The following is a 23,848-nucleotide window of genomic DNA, read 5'->3' as shown; positions in this document are numbered from 1 at the left end:
TCATTCATCCTTGGCAAATACAAATGGCTCCCTAATGAAACGTCAATAGATAGATCGGCAGTGAAGTGAGCACATCCAGTGGTTGATGCCAAATTCCGCTTGGCTGTAATGACTGGAAAGACGAGATCACTTCCAGAGAGACACTTGGACGCAGCACCAGATAAAGGAAAAGCACCAGCGTGGGTGTCTGCAGATGGGAAATCTGCCCCTGGCTCTGCCATGTGGCGGCTGAGTGACCTTGAGAAAGTCTTCTGCAGGAAGAGGAGAGCAGGCTAGCTCACCAGAATGTTCTCTCTAGATCTGTAATGCGTTACTCTTCCCCTCCCCCAGCACAGCGGTCCCCTCCTAAGAGTTCTCCGTGTTTACATACATCACAATGCATGGCATCTTCTATTTAGACATCTGCCTAGTCCAACAATGGCTCATTCTTTATGGATAAAATTAAAACTTAGCTTCTCAGGAGATATCATGCCACAGGTTATGGGTTTTCATTTCTGACCTGTTTGAACATTGCACAAGTTCAGAGTTGTAATGAGTTTCCTAACCCGCGTTGGTTTGTGTCAGCCTGCATGACAGTGTGTTGAGTACGCCACGGGAGATAGAAAATGGAACATCCTTTTAAAAAATAATCTAAGCAAACCTCCCTTTCTCTCAATTATCAGTTTCGAAAAGTAGCCTGAACGTGGGCGCTCTTCTGTTTGGGGGTTTCTGATCCGCTAGCATTAATTCTCCAGGGTAAATTTCCTGTCTTCATGCAGTGATGGTTTGGGGGTTTTTTTCTTAATTTACCTTAGATCTTTAAAATTGTACAACAGCCTAGAAGTCAGGATGTTTTCCCCCTGATGCCTCACGGAAAGAGACTGCTTTATTATTGAGTGAAAGCAAAAATAATAATCATGAAAAGCTTTTGCTTCTGGACCGCATAAATTATCTCCAATTTTCCTCATTATTTTCTTCTGCAGGGTATAAAGAGACTGCCTGTGGTAAAATATGTATCAGTACAAAACAAATAGAAAACATTTTAAACCACTGAAGTATTTACCTTTTTTATTTTTAAAAAAAGACATTTTAATCCTATTAACGGTAAATTATATTACCTATTGTGAAAGCAGACATGAAAGAAATATCTGAAGCATGCAGTTAATTATGATAGCAAGTGACACATAATATTTATGCACCTCCTGCATGGCCTGAACAGTTTTTCTTTCACTAACTGTGAGTCACACTCTGATTGAAGTCTTGAAACCGATGTTGAGCTAGACCTGCAGGCACATCTGCTGTAGACGCTTCATTCTATAGATAATTAATGGTACAAGAAATAGCCATTGTTTATTCTTTTATAGTCCTAATTTCACATAGAGGGGCAAAAATTCTCTACCCCAATCCTTTTATTTTAATTCTCCATTTCAGCATATTTATTCACTGTCCGAGCAGGCTCAGCAAAGCAGGGACTTTGCAAACGAATTTCCACCGAGAAAAGCTGTCCCTCCGTGAGGCTGGTGGACTTTTTGAAACTCCAAGATATTCAGGAAAGCACCAGCCCTGTTTGAGGGACGTGACTAACCCATCTAAATAAGTCAGGTGGTTTAGACATTAGGACACACTTCTACACAGTTGGAATAAAATACAAAATATTGGTTAAAATTAGTACGCCACGGTTCCGTTTGATGACTACACCGTGACATAGCCAAGTGATGGCAGAGAAATAGGGAACGTAGTAGTTCCTCGTGGCCTGGCTTTCCGATCACGCTTGGCCCAATTCCACGGGGAGGACGCTGAGAGGTCATTTTTGCAGGCCAAGCTTAGGAGGACCCAGCCACTCTGCACCCAAGCAGAGTCTCAAGCAGCAAAATACAGCTGCTTCTTTTCTCATATCAAAGGCTATGGCTGAAATCCTCCCAACTGTTACTTCCAAGTTGCTTGACAACAGCTGTGGGCTTCCTACTGTCTCCTATCAGAGTCCCAGCATCCATTCTGTTGTTCGCAGCAGGGGTGACATGCTGAATTTGAACTACCCCATCTTTTTTTTTTTTTTTTTTTTAATTTTATTTATTTATTTTATTTATGGCTGTGTTGGGTCTTCGTTTCTGTGCGAGGGCTTTCTCTAGTTGTGGCAAGCGGGGGCCACTCTTCATCGCGGTGCGCGGGCCTCTCACTATCGCGGCCTCTCGTTGCCGAGCACAGGCTCCAGACGCGCAGGCTCAGTAATTGTGGCTCACGGGCCCAGTTGCTCCGCGGCATGTGGGATCTTCCCAGACCAGGGCTCGAACCCGTGTCCCCTGCATTGGCAGGCAGATTCTCAACCACTGCACCACCAGGGAAGCCCTGAACTACCCCATCTTTACTTCTGCAAGTCACTTTGGCTTTCACCAACACTTTGGTTTCATAGCTACTTCAAACTCCCAAAATGGATTGAGTAGGCATCCCATGGGCTATGGAAAGGTATAGCTGGCCATAAGCCATCCCAGCTATTAGGTGCTATCTTAAAATGAAGAGCAAATATAACCCCAAAATCAAGAGGGTTTTTTCCCACTAAATTTCCATTAGATTACAACCAATGTCTATGTCATATCACGAATATCTGCAATTTGAAAAAGCAAGAGCCATCAAGCTTATTGAACACCTACTATATACTAAGCGCTTTGAGTATATATATATATTCTCATGTATCCTCACAATAGATTTGCAAAGTTCACACTAATATCCCGTTTGTCAAGGCAGAAACTGAGTCTCAGAGAAACTAAGTAAATTGCTAAAAACCGAGAGCCAATAAGTTGAAGGATCACAAAGCCAATGAGAGCAGGTATTTGGTCTTTACCATGATCTATTTCTCATTTATATTTGTAATAGTTTGGTACTACGAAATTGTTACACAAATATTAACAATTGACTGAAAGCCTTTAAATTTGAACTTAATATCCATTATGAGCTAGAGAAATCATTCTTCCAGACTTCATTTAGCTTCATTTACAAAATATTCAGAAAATTTCATCCAATTTTCAAATCATAATCAGATACCATTATTTCTTGCTCAAGTATAATTTACGTTTTCTGAAATGCACAGATCTTATATGAACAGTTTGATAAGTTTTGACAAATGCATACATCTGTGTAACCCAAGGCTCTATTAAGATTAAAAAAAAAAAAATGTCCATCACACCAAACATTCTGGTCACTCCCTGCCCACCCACACAGGCAACTACTATTCTGATTTCTGTCAGATCATTTTGCCTGTTCTTAACTTCTTGCAGAATCATGTAGCATTGTGTTAGTTTTCTGTTGCTTCCAAAACAAATGACCACAAACGTAGCTAATTTTTCTTGTACTCATTTTTTTGTGTGTGTTAAGTTCTATACACTTTTACCACATGTATAGGTGCCTATTTCCACCTTCCTCCCAGCCCTTCCCCAATATCAGACCCCTAGAACCACTAATCTGTTATCCTTTTATAAAATTTTGTCTTTTAAAAATGTTATGTAGGAGAATTCCCTGGTGGTCCAGTGGTTAGGACTCTGCAGTCTCACTGCCAAGGGCCTGGGTTCAATCTCTGGTCAGGGAACTAAGATCCCACAAGCCAAGCAGTGGGGCCAAACACACACACACACACACACACACTCAAACACACACACACACATACACACTATGCTAACTATCATGAATTAGATGTATAAGAAATTATAATTAAAATGAACTTTAAAAAAATGTAATGTAGGTGGAATCATTCAGTATGGAATCTTTTGAATTGTGGTGTTTGGGGGTTTTTCCACATAGTTACCTGGACATCATCAAGTTCTTGTGTGTATCAGTAGTTTTTATTTCATTGAGGTGTAACAGTCCATGGTATGGATGGTCTACTTTTTGTTTAACCGTAAACTTGTTGGAGGATATCTGGGCTGTTTCCAGTTTGGGGCTATTTTTGAAAAAAAGGGAATATGAATATTTTTGTGCAGGCTTTAGGTGAACATCTTTTCATGTCTCTGAGATAACTGCTGAGATTATCAACTGTTGATTGGCATGGAAATTGTATGTGGAGCTTAAAAAATACTGCAAACCCCTTCGGGAGCGGCCGAAGTGGTTTCCATTCCCACCACCGATGCCTGAGTGAGTCACAGCCTCACCAGGTTTGACGCCGTCACTATTTTTCATGTTGGCCTTTCTCACAGGCCTGCAGTGATTGCTACTTGTGGCTTTAATTTTCATTTACTTGATGGCTAATAATGTTAAACATCATTTAATATGCTTATTTGCCATTTGTATCTCCTCTGCAGTGAAATGTCTATTCATGTCTTTTGTCCATTTTCTAATTGGGTTGTTTACATTTTTACTGTTGAGTTGTGAAAGTTCTTTATAAATTTTAGATACTAGTCCTTTGTCGGATATGTGGTTTGCAAATACTTTCGAACAGCCTGTAGCTTTTTTCTCTTCTTCACACGAGCTTTTGAAGAGGAAAAGTTTTTAATTTTGATAAGGTCCAATTAATTTTTCTTTTTAGTGTCAAGTCTATGAACTCTTTGCCTATACCTAGATTCTAAAGATTGTCTCTTTTTTTTCTAAAGGGTCTATAATTTTATGTATTACATTTAATTCTATAATCCATTTTGAGTTAACTTTTTTATAGGGTGTGAGACTTAGGTTGAGGTCTATTTTTAAAAATTTGGCCCATGGTTGTCCAATTGCTCAAGTAATTTTTTGAAAAATCTATTGTTCCTCCACTGAATTGCTTTTTTACCTTGTCAAAAATAAGTTGAGCATATGTTTGAGGTTCTTGTACTGGGTTCTCTATTCTGTTCCATGTATCTATGTGTCTATCCATTCACCATAAGCCTTGATATCAGCTAGTTATTCCTCTTATGTTATTCTTCTTTGTCAATATTATTTTTGCTATTCTACAGCCTGTGTCTTTTCACATAAATTTTAGAATAATTTTGTCTATATCTTCAAGAATCTTGCTGAGATTTCAATAGGAATTGCATTAACCTATGGATCAATTTGGGGAGAAATGACATCTTACTATGTTGACTCCACTAATCCATCAACATGGTATAATTCTCCATTTATTGAGATCTTCTTTGATTTCTTTCATCAGCATTTTTTAATATGCAGCGTACAGACCCTGTACATGTTTTGTTAAGTGGAAACTTTAGCATTTCATTGTCTTTGGGGCAATTATAATTGGTATTATGTGTTAAATTTAGGTTTCCACATGTTTATTGCTATTATATAGAAATGTGTGTTGATCTTGTGTCCTACAAACCTGCTGAATTCACTTATTATAGAAGTTTACATGCATGCATAAATTCCTTGAGATTTTCTACATAGGCAATCATTTCATCTCCAAATAGAGACACTTTAATTTCTTCTCTACCAATCTGCATGCATTTATTTCACTTTCTTCCCTTATCACAATGGAGAGTACTGCCAGCACTAGGTAGAATGAGAGTGGTGAGAGCAAATATCCTTGCCTTGTTTCTGATCTTAGGGGGAAAGCATGAAGTCACCATTAAGTATTATGGTAGCTGTAGGGGTTTTATAGATGTTCTTTATACATTCCCTTCTATTCCTAGCTTGCTGAGGGTATCTTCTAAATCATGAATGGTATTAGATTTTGTCAAATATTCTTTTTGCATCCATTGACAACTGAATAATCACAATTTTTCTTCTTTAGTTTATTAGTATGGTGGAATACTTTGATTGGTTTTCAAAACTGAACCAGCTTTGAATAACACTCCATAGCCACTCTACCAATTTCTGACTTTTGATTACAATAGTCAATCCATATACATTAAAGTAATTATTAATATGTTAGAACTTAACTCTGCCATTTTATTATTTGTTTTCTATTTATTTCCTCTGGTTCTGGTTCCTCTCTTTTCTTTTCTTGACTTCCTATAAGTTATACATTTTTTAGAAATCTATATTGATTTATTTATACTGTTTTTTATCTCTTTGTTTAGTTTTTGTAGGGGTTGCTCTGGGTATTAAAATATACATATGTGACTTACCAGAGTCTACTGGTATCAACATCTTACCACCTTAAGTGTGGAAATCTTACCTCCAAGTTCCCTTTAACTTTCCACACTTTAAAATATCATTGTGTTGAGTAACAGATGGTCTTAAAATTTTTGTTTCAACCATGAAATAAGATTTTTAAAACTTTAAGGAAAAGGGTAATCTATTGTGTATGTCCATATTTCTGCTTTCTGTTGCTCATTCCTCCTTATACATTGTCCAAGACCTTCTTTTTTTATTTCCTTTCTGTTTGAAGAACTTCTTTTCATCAATATTTAAGGGTAGCCTTGCTAGCAACAAATTCTTTTGGTTTTTCTATTCTCTGAGAATGTCTTTATATTCCCCTCATTCCTAAAGGATGGTTTCCTTGGATATAAGATTCTGGCTTCACAGTTCTCTTCTTTCAGCAGTTGGAAAATTTTATTCTACTTTCTCTTGGCATCCATGATTTCAGATGTGCATTGGGAGAGTTCTCAGAGGGATTTTTTATCAGTATTGGGGAAAATGTAGACTAAAGGCTAATCTAAGCCTTCCTAACAAAGATAAAATGCAAAAAAGGCAGGAACTAGATTATTTCCACATAACTTTACTGCATTAAGAACAAAGCTCAAGAATGTTTATAGGGATGCAGTAATATCCAGCACCCAACAGAGTGAAATTCACAATATATCGTATCCAATAAAAAAGTTCCCAATCAAGCAAAACAGCAGGATAATGTGGCCAATGTTAAGATGAAATTTCATTCAATCAAAACTTACTCAAAACAACATAAATGATAAAAACAATTAGTGGATAAAGATATTATGCTTAAGAAGCTAGGTATGCTTATTTTCACATATGCTTAAGAAGCTAGGTAAAGACTAGGCATATTAAATAGAGACATTGAGATTACATTACAAGCCCAAATAAAACTTCTAGGCATAAGAACCACAGTGTCTGAAATTAAAATACATTGGATGGGATTAACAGCAGATTAGACATTGCAGAAGAAAAGAAGAGTGAACCTGAAGCCATAGTAATAGAAAAGTCCAAAATAAAATGCATAAAGAAAATAGAATTATTTTAAAAATGAAAACAGTATTGGTGTGCTGCGGGACAACAGATGTACAAGGAACAAAGGTAAGAAATACAGGTAACTTCTTGTCAGAAACAATACAGGCAGAAGGTAGTGGAAGAGCATCTTTAAAGTATAGAAAAGCAAAACAAATTTTTTTAAAGAGGAAAGTAAAGAAATAAATAACTGTCAACCTACACTCTGTACCAATGAAAATAGCTTTCAAAAACAGTGATGAAACCAAAACTTTTTCAGACATGCATAAACTGAAAGAATCTGTCATCAGTCCAACTGCATACAATAATGTTAAAGTGAGTCCTTCAAGCAGAAGGAAAATAATTCCAGATGGAAATCTGGATATATCCTAGTGTTGCTCAACTGTGGCACTATTTATATTTGGGCTAGATAATAGTCTGTTGTGGAGGGATTCCTGTGCCCTGTGGGCTGTTTTGCAGAATCCCTTGCCTCTACCCACTTGCCTCTACCCACTAGATGTTAGGATACTCCCCCTACCCCAGATGTCACCACCAAAGTCTCTACACATAGCCAATAGTCCCCTGGAGAGAGCAAAATTTTTCTGGTTGAGAGTCACTAATCAACTCAAAAAATGAAGACAACTGGAAATGGTAACTATGTGGGTAAACATAAAAGACAGTTTTCTTATTATTTAGATCTCTTTAAAAGATAATTGACTGTTTAGGCAAAAATAATAATGTAGTCAGGGATTTATAACATGTGTTCAAATAATATATGACAGCAATAGCACAAGGCCAGGAGGGGAGAAATAAAACTATACTTTTATAAGATTCTTATGCTATATGTGAAGGAATAAAAATAGACTTTTATAAGTTAAAGACAGATACCATAAACTCTACAGCAACCACTAAAACATAACAAAGTGTTATAACTAATAAGCCAATAAAAGAGATAAAATAAAATGATAAAAATGCCAGAATGGTCCAAAAGAAGACAGAAAAAGACAAAAATGGAAAAAAGAATGGATGGTATAATAGAAAACAAATAGCAACTTGGTAGATTAAAGCTCAAACATATCAATAATTACATTAAATGTAAATGATCTTAACACGCCAATGAAAAGACAGAGATTGTCAAATTGGATATAAAAAAAAACTATATTCTGCCAACAAGTAGCACAGTTTAAATATAAAGACACAAATTGGATAAAAGTTTTAAAATGGAGAAAGATACACCACAACAACATTATTTCTTAAAACCTCAAGTGACTATATTAATATCAGATTTCAGATACAAGTAGATGTCAGAAAAAAGATTTCTCAGGGATAGTCATTTTATAATAAAGGGATCAATTCATCAGGAAGAAATAACAATCCTAAATGTTTATATATGTAGCAACATAGCTTCAAATACATAAAACAAGCACTAACAGAACTTCAAGGAGAAATAGATAAATTTGTAATTATAGCTGGAGATTTCAACACCACTATCTCATGAATTGGTAGGACAAGTAGACAAAAAATTAGTAAATATATAGAAGACTTGACCAATACTATCAATTAAGTTGACTTAATTGGTATTAACAAGACTAGAGTACACATTCTTTCTAGTACACACAAATATTTATTGAGAGACCAAATTCTGGTGCATAAAACAAAATAGGAACAGAAGAGAACTTCCTCAAACTAATAAAGACATCTATTTAAAAAGTACAGCTAATCCTAGACCTCACAACAGGAGTGACTGAATGCTTTCCCCTTAAGACCAGTAACAAGGGAAGAATATCCACTCTCATCACTTCTACTCAATATTATACTGGCAATTGTAGTTGGAAAGCAATGAAAAGAAATAGAAGGCAACCAAATTGGAAAGAATGTCTTTATCTGCAGATGACATGATAGTATATATAGAAAATTCTATAGAATCTAGAAGAGAAAAATGATAAAAAGAGACTACTAGAATAAGTCAGTTTAGCTAGATTGTAAGATACAAAATAAATATACCAAAATCACTTGCATTTTTATGTACAAGCAATACATATTGGAAATTAAAATGAAAAAAAAATTACAATGACATCAAAGATATGAAATACTTAGGGATAAATCTGAAGAAAGATGTGCAAGATGGGTACACTGTTACCAGAGTTACATGCTTTTCCAGGCTCTCACCGCAAAGGTCAGTCTGGAGGGGACATGACAACATGACATCTTCTTGCTAAATGTTCCTTGGACAAAGCTTATTCCCTGACTGACTTTTCTTCCTGACCCAGACAGGCTGGGATGACTTATACAGAAGGGAAACTCAGGGCCGCCTATGTCTCCTTGGGAGCCTGGCTCAGAAGCAACCCCAAAGCCCAGCCATTTCCCTTGTCCTGGGCCTGTTCCCTCTCTGCTGTCCAGTGCCGTAACACGTCCCAGGTTGGAGACCCTGATCCTAGATTCAATTTCTATTCTAGGCAGGCCTTCCACTCACCCCATCCTCCATGCCCCCTACATCCACCTCAGAGACCTGGAGAAGGACTCAGGGACCATTATTCCTATTGGGGGTCCTTCAAGCCTGCTTGAGACCCCTCCCGAAAATAGAATAAGGGGGTGCAGGTCTCAATGAGTGATGACTGGAAAATAGTGGGATGCCTTAAAATTAAATATTTTTAAGAGTTTAAATTGGGTGCAGAAGAAACATCAGGTCTATTTGGATTTTCAGAGGTCAAAAATTAAAAGATGGAACCATTCTCTCTGGTCACATCTTAGAGGGAGAAGTCCTTTGAATGAAAATAGGAAATGTCTTTATGCATCTCATAGTGTAGTGAGAGCAAGGAACCTCACACCCACCACTTCCTTCACCAAGTGCTTAGCGAGGGCTGGCCGTGTGCCACGTGCTTTTCTATGAAAAGGGGTATATTCGTGAAGAAAGGAAGCAGAACCTGCCCTTGCAGACCCTATATTCTTTAAATGATTATATGTTATATATTATTGGAACCCAGGAGGCCAGAAATGTGTTTTATCCAATGTTTGTTTTGCTCATTGTTTTGAAATTGTTACTTTTTATTTATTTATTTATTTTTTGGCCAATATGAACATAGTACAGGGTCCCCTGTAAAGACAATTTTAAAAATTCTCACACATTACTATATATAAAACAAATAACTAGTAAGGACCTACTGTGTAGCACAGAGAACTCTACTCAATGCTCTGTAATGACCTATATGGGAAAAGAATCTAAAAAAGAGTGGATATAGATATATGTATAACTCATTCACTTTGCTGTACAGCAGAAAGCAACACAACCTTGTAAATCAACTATACTCCAATAAAAATAATAATAATAGTAATAAATACTCAAGTGTATCCTTCAAAGGCCCAAATTATAATAACCCCCCCCTTGAAAAAAAATATATTTAATGTTTACTTTGTTTGGCTACTTGGCCAAGACCAATAGGTTAAAGACTTACCCTTGGGGATAAACATCTCCATAGTAAACACATCAGGCAGAGGCCGACCTCAAAATCTGATCAGAACGTGAGCACAGAAATCTGGATTCAACTCTCAACTTGGGGGAGTTCCTTTAGATCTCCGGGCTTCAGTTTCCTTATCCGTAGAAGGTCCTTGTACCCATGCTGCCTGCATTACTGACTGGCTGGGCGGGGCCTGCAGGTGATGTGCACAGAGAAAAAGCAGCCAGTGCTGGTCGGCCCTTCGCATGCGAGCTTGCTCCGTAACTGTGTTCCAGGAACCATCCACAATTATGCCTGCAACAAAAAAATTATAGTGCAAGTTTTTAAATATCTTTAAAATGTTAACACATACATATTTTATGTACGTTGGTGTGTCTATATATTATGTTCTGTATAATGATAATGTCAAGTTTAAAGGATATCTAGGCTTGACGCCTTTCTCTGAGGCTGTTTGGGTCTGGGTGATGTTTTTAAGCTGGAGTAGCAGCTAGCAGATATTTTTTAAAATGTACTAATATCATGTTCAAAACCGGATCACAGCCTTCTGATATCCAGCTTTCCGTCAGAGAACAAGTACCTCCACAGCAGGCAGGGTATGTGCAGCCCCAAGGGGACTCGCAGACAATATTTAGGAAGCCTTCAGAGGCCCACTTCCCTAAACCCTTCTTCTAGGGCAGAGCTGGAATTCAACACGGGGCCCTGGGGCTGGCAACATATGCCATCTTCCCCTCTGTTGCTCAGAAAGTGAATTATTTGAAATCGCTCTCCTCTTTACCAATAATTTTTTTAAAATTATTTGGTTTTCTCACCTTGGCAGGAACAATCTGTTCCTTTTCTATTTCCTGCTAATATTATTTTGTCATATTTGGGTTAAGTAGTTATATTCCTGCGTTTAGACCTCCCAAAACTACCCGGGAATATTCCATCTCAGAACAATTTCCACTGAATTTTTGTAAAGATTTGTTTTCTCTAGATCTCTGCCCTTCCCCACCCTGAACACACATTCACATTGCTTTCAGTTTGGCAGGAACTCGATACCTGCATTTTGGAATGATGAATGAACTATAAAACTTGTTTTTTGACCAAAGTCTAAAATAAAGGCAAAATTATCTAAAAGTATCTCTTTTGCACCATGAAAATTATCTGAAAGTGTCTCTTTTTCACCATGAACTAAAGCACAGACACTTGAATTCATCTGTGTTGTTTTCTGTTCTAAATGGCACTGTTCCATTGATTAAAAGAAAAAATATTCTTTAAACTTTATTGACGTCATTTTGTTCTTTCTTTCACCAATATTCAAATTATGAAGTGCAATATATCTAAAAGAGTGATTGTTAAATAAGTTAAGAATTGGGGACACAAGAGATATTTAGGGATCATTAAAATCATTCGTTGTTAAGACACCAGTAGGGTGTCCCCATCAGAAGAAGAATGCCATCAAGTCACCACCATTGTCTGTTCCCTTTATGTATGTGAAATTGTCATTATGTTCAATCTGAATATATGTCTATGGGGGGAGAACTGACCAAGATTCTCTTTACAGCTCTTTACTGAAATCCTTGGGCTGATCATTCAAATGGCCCTCCATGGTCCTAAATATTCATGTTGAAACCAGCACCAACACGGAGCGTGATGTAGGTTGTAACTCTGTGTCTGTGTGCGTCCTGCCCCGTGGACTTCTTCCGTTTGCCATATGAAAACTAAGGGATGTGTCCACGGGAGATGAGAAGCTGGCCCATAGCAGGCAACTCCAGATTTCCACACGGAATCCGCTATTTAATGTAGGTGTTCTTAATGGCTGCTTAATTAGTAAACTCAGACAATCATGCTCGACTCTGGGGTCCCTCAGTGAGAATCCCATTGTAGCAGTAAAGTTGCATCTGACTTACTACTGCCTGCACGGCACCCTGTCTCCTTCCCAGCTTTGGGTTATTGGGTCTTAGTGAGGGTTTTTATCTGTTTATTAGTGTGCTTTTCAATCCCAAACTCCCCACATCTATTTCAGGTTTGTTTTTCCCCCAACCTTCCCCAGGCATTCAAGTCCAAGAGCCCTCGCCCTTGCCCTTGCCCAGGCCACTGCTCTTCTGCAGGTCCCCCCCCACCCAGGTCATCTATCATTCACACCGACTTCGACACGAGCTCTGACACACTCGGTAGGTAGGCAAGGAGCTGGGGAAGCAGCACAGCTGCTCTGCTGTCTTCAGGGACTCACACTTCACCTGCTCCAAGTGCACCGTTGTCACTGGCTTAAAAGGCCAGACAGCTAGAATGTCCGGATAAACTCTTATCTGCTCACGACCAGCATGGCCTAAAGCCAGCAACAAATCCCATGTGTTTTCAGGAGAGGTCGCAAGGATTTCTAGGATTTGGCTCTTCCAACAGCTTAGAAAATTCTTTCACCTTCTCTTTATGTTTTAGAATTGGAAAAAAAATCTCACTTCAACAATAGAGAGAGAATGTAACTCACACCTAGAACCTGAAATACACCACATGTAGTGTCATTTACAAATCAGTTACCCTACAAGGCAAACATTTGCTGAGTTATGTTGATGTTGAGGGCTTACCTGCTCCACAGACTGGTAAACTAGTCACCATTAAATGAAGCAAGACTCCTACTTGCATCCCTTTGCTAAAAGCATTGGTACCTTTTTTGAAGTCTAAAGCATGAGGGCAGGAAGGCCTAATGTGATGTTTGATCTCTGTTTCATTTGAAAGAATACTCTGCCACACCACAAAACCTTCTAGGTGTTCAGTGTTAGATTTTCCTGGGCCTCACTTGAGTGCTGACCTTCTGACACGTTTCATGAGGTCTTAAAAACCTTTTCCTTGCCTAAAATATAGAGAGGAAATGTGCTCTGTTGTCTCTCCTCCACCTCCGTTCACATCTGGTGCTTTACTCATTTCCTTAATTTGAATATATTGCTTTTGCCCTTTTTTTTGCTGGTGAATGCTGAGTGACAATTCCAGAATGTTGGCCGTGGTGTCCAAATCTCTCAGCCCTTACAACCATCCTATGCAAACGCGTGATTTCCTCCCGTGGGTCTGCGGTGTATGGACCTTGCGTTTCAACAGCTCATTCAACCAGATGGAATTCCCATGTCCTGCAGCAGGAAGTGTCTGCTACGCCCGTTACCGATGGCAGCCCAGATAAACCAGAGTCATAGCCTTTTTTCTTCTTTGTGTCTGAGCTGGAGGGCAAACTTGGGGATTTGATACAAATTGCTTAAAATGTCAGTCTTGAAATCATCATGAAGCATCAAAGATTCCTCACCACAAATATGTGAAACCTCCCTTACCAGTGATGACCAGGTTTTAGGAAGGCTGCCCTCATTCCGTGCAGGTACTTTCTTGGGTGCTTGGTATGAGCAAGGTCTGTGTTCTCGTTTCTCCCCATTCTGCAGCTAAGGAAACTGAGGCAGAAGAGTTTAACCAACCCATAGTCTGGTGCAAAAGTTTACACTTTTAAAGGCCTTACCAGCCGGTCAAACATCACTAAGCTTTGTGCAAAATACACGTTCTTCCAGCTCCCTCCTACAGGCTGAAAATTTAGCAACGTTTTATTACTGCATTTCTCTAATCATCGTGAGTTTCAACTGTGAGTTGAAAACTCATGACAACCTGACTGTGGACTGAATTTCCGCTCGATTTAGGAACACTGAACAATGATTGCATTTCCACTTCCTAGACTCTATTTTGTTTTAACCCATTTAGGTGGACTGTGTAATTAGACAATAAACTAGATTTCTTTGAAGACGCCATTCATTGGCAATTTTGATCCAATTAAGAATATACACTAAATTAAGAATGAAATCAGAGTTGAAAGTTCTTCAAAATAAATGAATATTGGGGAAAAACAAGTAGCCTTTAAATAGTCAAAGACCGTAATAGTTTTTTTTAATCTAAATACCCATCCACAATAACATCTGTTAAATTGAGGCCAATACGGTTGACCATTCTCCTGGGTCTTTGTGAAGAACAGTCAATAAAAATGTATTACGTAGAATTCTTCATATAGTTTTATCCCTTTGCACAACATCTCCAAATTCTTAAGCTGCTAATAATGTTCCAAAAATAAACCTTCCATCAGTTCAAGCTAGCACCTTTGTCTGAGAAAAAAAATAATAAATGCATTGCCGACAAGCAGTTAAAAAATCAAAACTACAGCAAGCTCAGGAAGCATCTCTATAGGGAGTCTTTGCAAATGGTAACATAAGTCCCCATGCAAATCCACTTCTGTCAGCTATGTCACAGATGCCAAAAAAAGCAGGCACAATAAATATAGAGTATATAGATATAAAACAGCAATGATGTCACACTGGGAGATTTATAAGCTTCTCCTTGCTTAGAATGTGGACAAGACAAAAGCCTTTAAACAATCCTATCTTCTTACAGGGTCGTGGGACATCACAAAAGCAAATAATGTTTGTTTGTGCTGGTGATGGGTTAAAAAAAAAAAATCTTTTTTCAAAAAAGCAACCACAGTTTGTGTTATCTGTAACATGGTATTCAAAGACTGAGTTTTCAAAAGAGAAAAGTGGATATCAGAGTTGCCATCTGGCAGATTCCCCATCGAAGTCACCCCAGAATCCTGTGTGTTTGTCACATTACATCACTCGGCATCTGGGGTGCCATTCTCTGGACCCTGCCTCTGAACTTGGACCCAGAGATGTGGCGATGGCCTTCCTGAGCCTTGGGGCATCTATCTCTCTGTCTCTGGTACCATGTCTCCTAATCACCAACTACCAGCATCCTTCTCCCCAGCCCCTCTCCCACCACCTCCCCAGGCCCAGCGAACATTCATTCCCTTGGTCGTGCTGAGCCTCCGCTCAGCAACCTGCTGTCCTCGGCAGGGTCTCTGTGCCACCCCGTCTTGGACGTCCCATGCAGCGGGCATGCCGACCGCCCTCAGATCCCTCCTTTTTTTGGAGACACATCCCGCAGCCTTGTCTCCAGGGGAGGGAGTGAAAGAAACGCTGGCCCCTCATGAACATCTATTGAAACTGATGGATCTAATGCCTGGCATCTGCCAAGCTGTCATTCAAGCCAGGGGGGATTTGGACGGAGACAAGGCAAGCATTGTAAAAAAAAGACTTTGTGATCTAGTTTATGGAGCTTGCCTTGAACTCCTAGGTACAGTGAGGGCAGGAAACCTTGTTTTCTGCAAAAACCACTTCGTGTCAATGGGAGAATGCACTCTATAAGGAACGAGTGAATATTTTCCCTTGATTTGTGCCTGAAACATGAAGAGTGAGGGGAAAATATCCCAGCTGTCTACTGCATTGTGTGAACATATACATGCATTTAAATTACTTATATCATTACTTACAGATGTAATTGTGAAATATGTTCTTCTTGCATTCAAAATGAGGGACTGAACAGATGGTGAACGCTCACTTTAAAGCAATATGTCCATTAAAATAACCCGTACTGTTGGTGTTTAGTGTGACAATAGCAGTGAGTTCATTATGGCAGGATCTTTCTGCAATTGCTCGCACGGGGAGGGAGAGCGGTCGGGGGACGCCCAGCCTCCTGGGTGGTGGCCATCCCAGCGCAAGGCAGGGCCCCTTCACCACCGCCCGGCCACCAGCCGTGGGTTTTCAGAGTCAAACTCCAGTTGTTTTGCTTAGCCTTTTGCTTCCAAATAGGAAAGTCAATAAACAGCTGACTTTTCCCAATGCCTTGCTTCTGGGTTATTTTTTTCTCCGCTCTCCAGATGTTCTGAAATGTGTAGCTCCAGATGCATCACCTCCAACAGGGTAATCCCACCCGCTTCGCGAGTCATTTTCTCTCCTAATGAGCCGGGGTCAGGTGTGTGGGCTAACGGTGCATCCGAGAGGTCATCTCTCTTCTTGGGGCTCAGCAAGGACCACCAGGAAGCCAGGTAGCGGACGGAGGGGCTGGGGGAGTTAACTAACTTAGTTGTGGGTGAACGGACCCCACCCTGACAAAATGCTGCCTCTCATCTGCTCTCATGCACTACTCATTACATGAGTATTCTTTTCAAGAAAGGAAAAGACATACCCTCAAGCCCTCCCACCCACCCCACCACGATTTCCATTTTGGCAACAATGCCAGTGGCTCAAATGCTCTGGAAATCCATTCATAAACAAGACAGAAAAACACTAAATTTTCTCTGAAAGCCCAGACTAGGGAAGACAGTGGGAGAATTTTATGGTGCAACCTTGGATAGATCCGCTGAATATACTGAGTCAGTCTCTCCACTGTTAAAAGAAGAAATATTGGCTATTGTACCTCCCTCCTGGGCAGGTGATGATCACATGCATTTCCTGTGCAGGGGCTGAGCTGCAAACTTCACGCCAGCAACACACAGAGAAGCCGAGGGTAGAAAGCTTGCCGAGGAGGGGAGAAGCGTATGGCCTGGGATCGTGTCGTGTGGATCTTAGTGGTGAACTGAGGCGGTTTCAGCAGTAACAGCAACTGGCCCGTGGAAGGTGGGCGTGAAGACAGAATGGCCAGGGAAGGGTGGGGCTTATGAGCCAGTTTTGCTGGGAATACGGAAAGAGGGGGACACGATGAAGAATACTGGGGACAGAGGGAGCAGAGTGGGGGAGAAGCAGTCACTTTCTGAGATGTGTTACTGTCCTCGCACCAGAGGCTCCGGAAGGTGATGAGTGACTTTCCTTCGCAGGGGAGCAGGGATTTGTGCCCAAATCTCTCTGATTCAAGCATCCATGTGCTTTTCACTGCATCACACTACTTCCTCATGGCTGCAGCAGGAAACGAGAGAAGGGAGAGAGAAAGAATGGGGTCAGTTTTCGTGGAGGACAGAGAACAATAGACAGATCCCTTTGAGGGCCAATCTTGTGTGTCAGTTGGGATAAAAGAGGTAGAGATGGGGGAGCGGCCGGTGGGATTTGTGTCATTCGTGGTCCTCATCTGCAGCTCTTTGCCAGCATCATCTGTGAAGGATGCTCACGGACAGACACCCACTGAGTCAGAACTTGCCGTGCGTCCTGCTTTCTGAAAAGTATCACAGACGATTCTATCGTGGGTGGGAGGGGCTCGTGGGCAGGAAGGCCGGGGTCTGAGTCCTGCGCAGGAATACATGCCTGATGCCCATCTCAGCCACCCCTCAACTGGGAGACCACTGGCCGCCCAGCTAACACCACACAGCGTCCCCCCAGCCTGCCCAGTCCAGGGCCGCCTCATCCCCACGCCTTCTCTAGCTCTAGACTCAGCACTGGTCCGAGAGCCTGCATGCATTTTCACACCCACGTGTTCTTGCTGAGTCTCTCCTCCCAGAGTCCCCCCAGGTGAGCCATCTCTCATCCTCCAAGGCCACGCTTCCAAGTCACAGCCTCTCTTCACCACCTTACACCACTCACCACTGTAGCAACGATCGCTCCATCGTTCCCTCATTTGCTGCGGCAGCAAAGCCGTATTTAATGTTCGCTGCGCACGGCCGCCCCTGCAGGGCATGTACAGAGTGCCGATGCCTGGTCGAGCTCCTCGCACTGCTAATGCACCAGGCGGGTGCTTCCTCAGCACCCCGGGTGAGACTGAGGCACGGGCTCCAAGGACCAGACGCTAAGAGCACCGCAGAGCTGCGCTCCGCACAACCTCCCACGGGCCCGGCCCTGGGTCTCACTCTGCGGAATTCCAGCCCCTGGAAGACGGTGGCGAGGACTCCTTCACCTTTAAGAGCCAGAGCCCTGCCAGGGCCGTACTGACACATAGTAGGAGCTGGGGAACGTTTGGTGAATAAATAATAAGTAAGACTGGCACAGATGGTCCGGTGTTAAGTACCAGAGGCAAAGGGGAAATAAAAGAAATAAGCTGGTAACACCTGCCAAGATAAATAAATGAAAGGAAGTCACCGGGGGCCGTAAAAGGAGAGGAAACAGTGAGACAGAGATTCTGAGATGTGAGGAGAAAATAGAGACTGCAGACTGAAAAAAAAAAAGAATTAAACAAAAGCAGCATGGCGGTGGTCGAGCATGGGGCGTCGTCATAAAATAGCAGGTGAGATTCAAGGAGGCTCAACTCTAAAAGAAATGATTTTCTCTGAAGTCCTCAAAGGGACAAAGCAAGGAACAGGGACAACTGAAAAAGCACAGGCAAAACCAACTAATGGCAGGTCTGATAGGCTGAATTTTGTCCCCCTGCCAAATCCATATCTAGAAGCCCTAACTTTCAGGACCTCAGGATGTGCGTTTGGAGAGACGGTCTTGAAAGAGGTAATCAAGGTCAAATGAGGTCATACAGGTGGGCCCTAATCCAGTCTGAATATGTTCTTATAAGAAGAGGAGATTAGGGCATGGATGCACAGAGAGGAGAGACCATGTGAGGACACGGGGGAAGACAGCTGTCTGCAACCCTAGGGGAGGGACCTCAGAAGAAACTACCCACCGACACCTTGATCTTGGCCTCCTGGCCTCCAGAAATGTGAGGAAACACGTTTCTGTCGTTCAAGCCACCCAGTCTGTGGTGCTTTGTTACAGCAGCTCCGGGAAACTAAAGCAGCAGGTGAGGCCAGAAAAGGAAGTGGATGTGTCCATGGAAACGGAAGCTTTGCATCAAAGGGAGTGGGCTGACCATGGGGGCATCTAAGGGACAGACAGGCAGGTGGGACGAGCTGGTCAGAACCCTCTCCCCTGGCAGGTGGCCCCGTCCCATGGCCGACGTGTGCAGCCCTTTCCAGGTCCGTCCACTTCCCTCCACGCAGGGGCCATCACACCTGCTAGAGACTCAACAGCACTTACTGACCCCTCTCCAAGGGCCAGGGAAATAAGGACCCTCTTTAGGCTCCCAGGCAAATGAACAGGCAGAAACAGGAGAGTCAGATGAGGGTTGGCTGCCCAGCTGGGGAGGTGGGACGGTGCCCTGCTGATGTCTGGTTGCATTTTGAGGGATAAGTGGGAATCTGAGAAGAAAGGGAGTGGCATTCCAGGTAAAGGAGGTGAGAACCAGGGAACCCCAGACCATCGTGAGGGACGGGAGACCCACTGAGCCCTGTTTGCTCATGGGGCACGCACTCTAGCAAGGGGGGTCTGGTGTTCCGGAAGTGGGTGGGGTCATGAGTTTGCCTCTTACCCTGTGGGTACCTCTGATTGTTCTGTGCTACTTCCCTCATGTATGACTTGTACATACACTTTCCTTGACCAGGACACACTTCTACTCTCTGATGGTGAACTCCTACCCATCCCTCTAAGTCCCCATCCAGCTCAGCCATTACCTCCTTCTTCCATCCTGTGCCCCACAGCCTGTTGAGGACAACTCCATTACAGCATTTGTCACCGTGGGCTGTGCTTGCCTATGTGTACAGCCTGCCTTCTCTGCTGTATCTGTGCCCTCCATAATCCCTGGTTCAAGAGATGTTTTCAGAGGGGCTGAGCAAGTGAGTGGATGAACAAAGAATGCAGTGGGTACACAGGTAGCTAAGAATAAAGGGGGGACCAGTAGACAGGGAACATGTTACAGTCTCTCCATAGGCGGCAAGCCTTTCCTTTATCAGAGGAAAGGTTTGCAGCCTGAGGTTTCTTATTCCGCCTACCTGTGGTTGAGGTTATACAGCTAGTTAGCAGAAGATGACTTAACCAGCCCGTGGGCTCTTAGCTCATAACCTTTTCCTCTCCATCTCTAGGGCTGCAGGTGGAAAGAAGCAACTGCATACAGAGATAAAGAGTTGGGACTCTAGTGAGAGAGGGAGGAAAGCAGTCAATGGCATTGACAGGATTTATGTGCCAGAAGGGAGAGTCAAGATGTGCAAGGTGGGAGAGACACCCTTTCTGTTTACATGATGCTAACAGCTGAAATTAATTTTTCAGAAGCCAGAAAAATTGGCAGAGGCATTTGGAAGGTGAACAGATTCTAGTTCAAAAAGTAAGAAATAAAAAATGATTCAATAAGAAGAATGATGAAGAGGGGGAGACCTCCCCCCATTTCAGATGTCAGCATCATGGGGTTTATTACAAAGGGAGCAAAGAAAAACCGTCTGAGAGATCAGGGGAAAAGAAGTCTTAGAATGACAAATCATGTGTGGAGTATTTTATGCAAAATTAATATATAACAGTTTATGATGAGAATGAAATCACAATGATATGTACATTGTGTGGATAACTTTATGGAAAACTCAAAAAATAATAAGATAATGGACATGGAAACATCATGTAAAGAGGCCACTGAGGTGGAGGAATCGTAAGCTCAATTATGTCTCCCTTTTGATATACAAGCCTATTTCTAATGTGTGCTTTTGCCCGTATTGTGAACTCTGGAAGACAAGAAAGGGTTTCCTCATGCCAGCTTCCGAGTATCCGGCATTGTACCAGGCACTGGAGAACAACATGAAATGAACTGAGGCACAAATACAACGACTTTCATATTAAAATATCATTTAATAGTGTTGACCTGGGAGGAATGTAAGATTATCTTTACAAATCAGGTGCATTTAGGCAGATGAAAGACAGCGCAATAAGCCCACTGTGGTCCGATTCGGCAAATAGTCTAGAGGCACTGAAGCTGACTCAGTGAGAACAAGGCACTTCTTTGGAGAAGAAAGAAAACTCTCGAAGAATAACCTAATCTTTGTTTGCCACTTACCTGTGACCATAGCTACATGCCTTAAACTCTATTGACAAATAGATATGCTTTATATAGATACCCATGGAATTCTCTCTAACTGTAAATGTAATACATCTTGTTAAATAAGAAAACCAGAAAATTACAAACAATACAGCTTAAAAACCTGTAATTTCATTGACTGCACATAATTACTTTTAACGTTTCGGTATGTTTTCTTCTAGTCCTTATTCCACGTACCAATTTTTGGTTTTCTTCGTGAAATTAGTGTAACACTGGACATAGTTTTTATTCTGCTTTTACTAATAATTTTTTTAACATCTTTATTGGGGTATAATTGCTTTACAATGGTGTGTTCGTTTCTGCTTTATAACAAAGTGAATCAGTTATACATATACATATATCCCCATATCTCCTCCCTCTTGCGTCTCCCTCCCATCCTCCCTATCCCACCCCTCTAGGTGGTCACAAAGCACCGACCTGACCTCCCTGTGCTATGCAGCTGCTTCCCACTAGCTATCTATTTTACATTTGGTAGTGTATATATGTCCATGCCATTCTCTTACTTCATCGCAGCTTACCCTTCCCCCTCCCCGTGTCCTCAAGTCCATTCTCTACATCTGCATCTTTATTCTTGCCCTGCCCTTAGGTTCTTCAGAACCAATTGTTTTTTTTTTTTTAGATTCCATATATATGTGTTAGCATACGGTATTTGTTTTTCACCTTCTGACTTACTTCACTCTGTATGACAGACTCTAGGTCCATCCACCTCACTACAAATAGCTCAATTTCGTTTCTTTTTATGGCTGAGTAATATTCCATTGCATATATGTGCCACATCTTCTTTATGCATTCCTCTGTTGATGGACACTTAGGTTGCTTCCATTTATTCTGCTTTTAAAACGTTATTTCATTTTGAGCATTATTAAACATCATTTGAAAACACTCTCCTAATGCTGTGTCACACTCCTTCTCATGGATGCACTGGTTAGTCAACAGATGGTTAGTAAGCGTTCATTATGTGCCAGGCCCTCAGCTCAGCCCTAGAGCTACAGCTGGGAGCAAGGAGATGCAGAAGGATGGAGAAAGAAGGAAATGCAGCATTAGAAACACAGATACATGTGTGCCATGGCGGCAGCCGTTTGGTTTATCTGTTGTTTCTGACATTGTAACCAACCATCAGGGGCCTGCGTGGCAGGCGTCAGGGTCTGAGCTTGGACTGAGATTCAGGTGGGCAAGCCTGCTGACCAGGTGGACAAGGGCCCCAGAGCAGTTTGCTGGAGGAGATCGGGGTGGAGGATGAGAGGGAGGAAGGGGTTTTCCCTGTTACATTTCTGGGAATGGAGTCCATGGGGCTGGGAAGGATGCCTGTCTGCCTGACCCCATGAACTTGACCCTGACCTCCAAGAAGAGAAAGGCAGTGGTCAAAAGAGAAAACTGTTTCCAGGACGGCTTCCAGGAGATGCCAGACACAGAGGGGCCTCCAGAGACAGATGCCACTGTGCCCCTCAGGGTCAGAGCTGGAAGCCCACGGAGACCGTAAGCCTGGTGTGGATGACGCATCAGCAGGTGAGGCCCAAGAGTGGCGAGCAGAGCTCCAGACGCCCCTTGAGCACAGGAGATGGTGAAGGCTTTATGGTCTCCATGGTAACTGTAACTGTGGCTCTTACTTGGTCTTGTGCAGGTTTTCTGGGGTCTTTAAGGAACAGTTGCTGGTGGAAGGTGCTTTCCACAGGGCTGGAAGTTGTATGTCAGCAGATGGAACAGAGAGTTACTCCTGATGGGGCGGCCAGGAGACCTAAAGGAAGTGGGTACCTGAGAAGGGGGATTACCGGATCCACAGGTGTGCACTTTATCAGGGTTCTGACCACACAAGCAAGCGAGATCTGCAGGTGAGCAGCGGCAACCTGCCCCTCGCAGCAATGTGGGGCAGTGCCCATCCCCCCGGCAAGTGCGCTGAGAACTTATAACATCTTATCTTTGCCAATTTGATGAGTTTAAATGGCATGTCCTATTAATTTTCATTTTTGTATACTAAAAAGGTGGATTTTTTTACATATTGATAAATTTCTATTTTCTTCCTCAGTTAAACATGTTTATGTCTCTTTAAAAAAAAAAAAGGAAAAATCATGTTTTCACTGTGGACTGCTATCTACAGAGTTAGGATGTTAACTCTTTTTTTTTTGACTTATAAACAGAAATTTATTGCTCATAGTTCTGGAGACTGGGAAGTCCAAGATCAAGGCCCCGGCAGACTGGTTGTCTGGTGAAGGCCTGCTTCCTGGTTCATAGACAGCCGTCTTCACGCTGTGTCCTCACGTGGTGAAAGGGATGAGGGAGCTCTCTGGGGTCTCTCTTCTCAGGGCACTAATCGCATTTATGAGGGCTGTGATTGGGGGTGAGGACCAACACCTTAACGTTCAGCCTACAGCCCAGGCTTAGCCCAGTAACGGCACAATAAAGGGTGATTATTTGAACATGAATTCAACTGAAATTCAAGTAAAGCAAAACCCAAAACCATATCCTTAGTCTATAGCTTAAAAAAAACTGTTCACTGTCATCTCCTCTACTGGAGGGAATTAAAGCGGGCCTGTTAAGTTGCCTGACAGGAACACTAAATGTCTAAATTGGGAATCGACTATATTCTATCTAGGTTAACCCTCTCTGTTAACAGGGGAAAACAGAGGTCTAGGGAGTTGGAGAAACTTGCCCAGAGACAGACAACGACTTTTGGGCTGGGCCAAGTGTAAGACCGGCGTTCCTTTCATTAACACCAGCATCGTTTCATTTACGTGGCCTTTCACAATCTACCAAGC

The sequence above is a fragment of the Balaenoptera musculus genome, chromosome 14 (genome assembly GCF_009873245.2).
Source record: "Balaenoptera musculus isolate JJ_BM4_2016_0621 chromosome 14, mBalMus1.pri.v3, whole genome shotgun sequence".
Lineage (NCBI taxonomy): Eukaryota > Metazoa > Chordata > Mammalia > Artiodactyla > Balaenopteridae > Balaenoptera > Balaenoptera musculus.
This window is presented reverse-complemented; position numbering follows the sequence as displayed.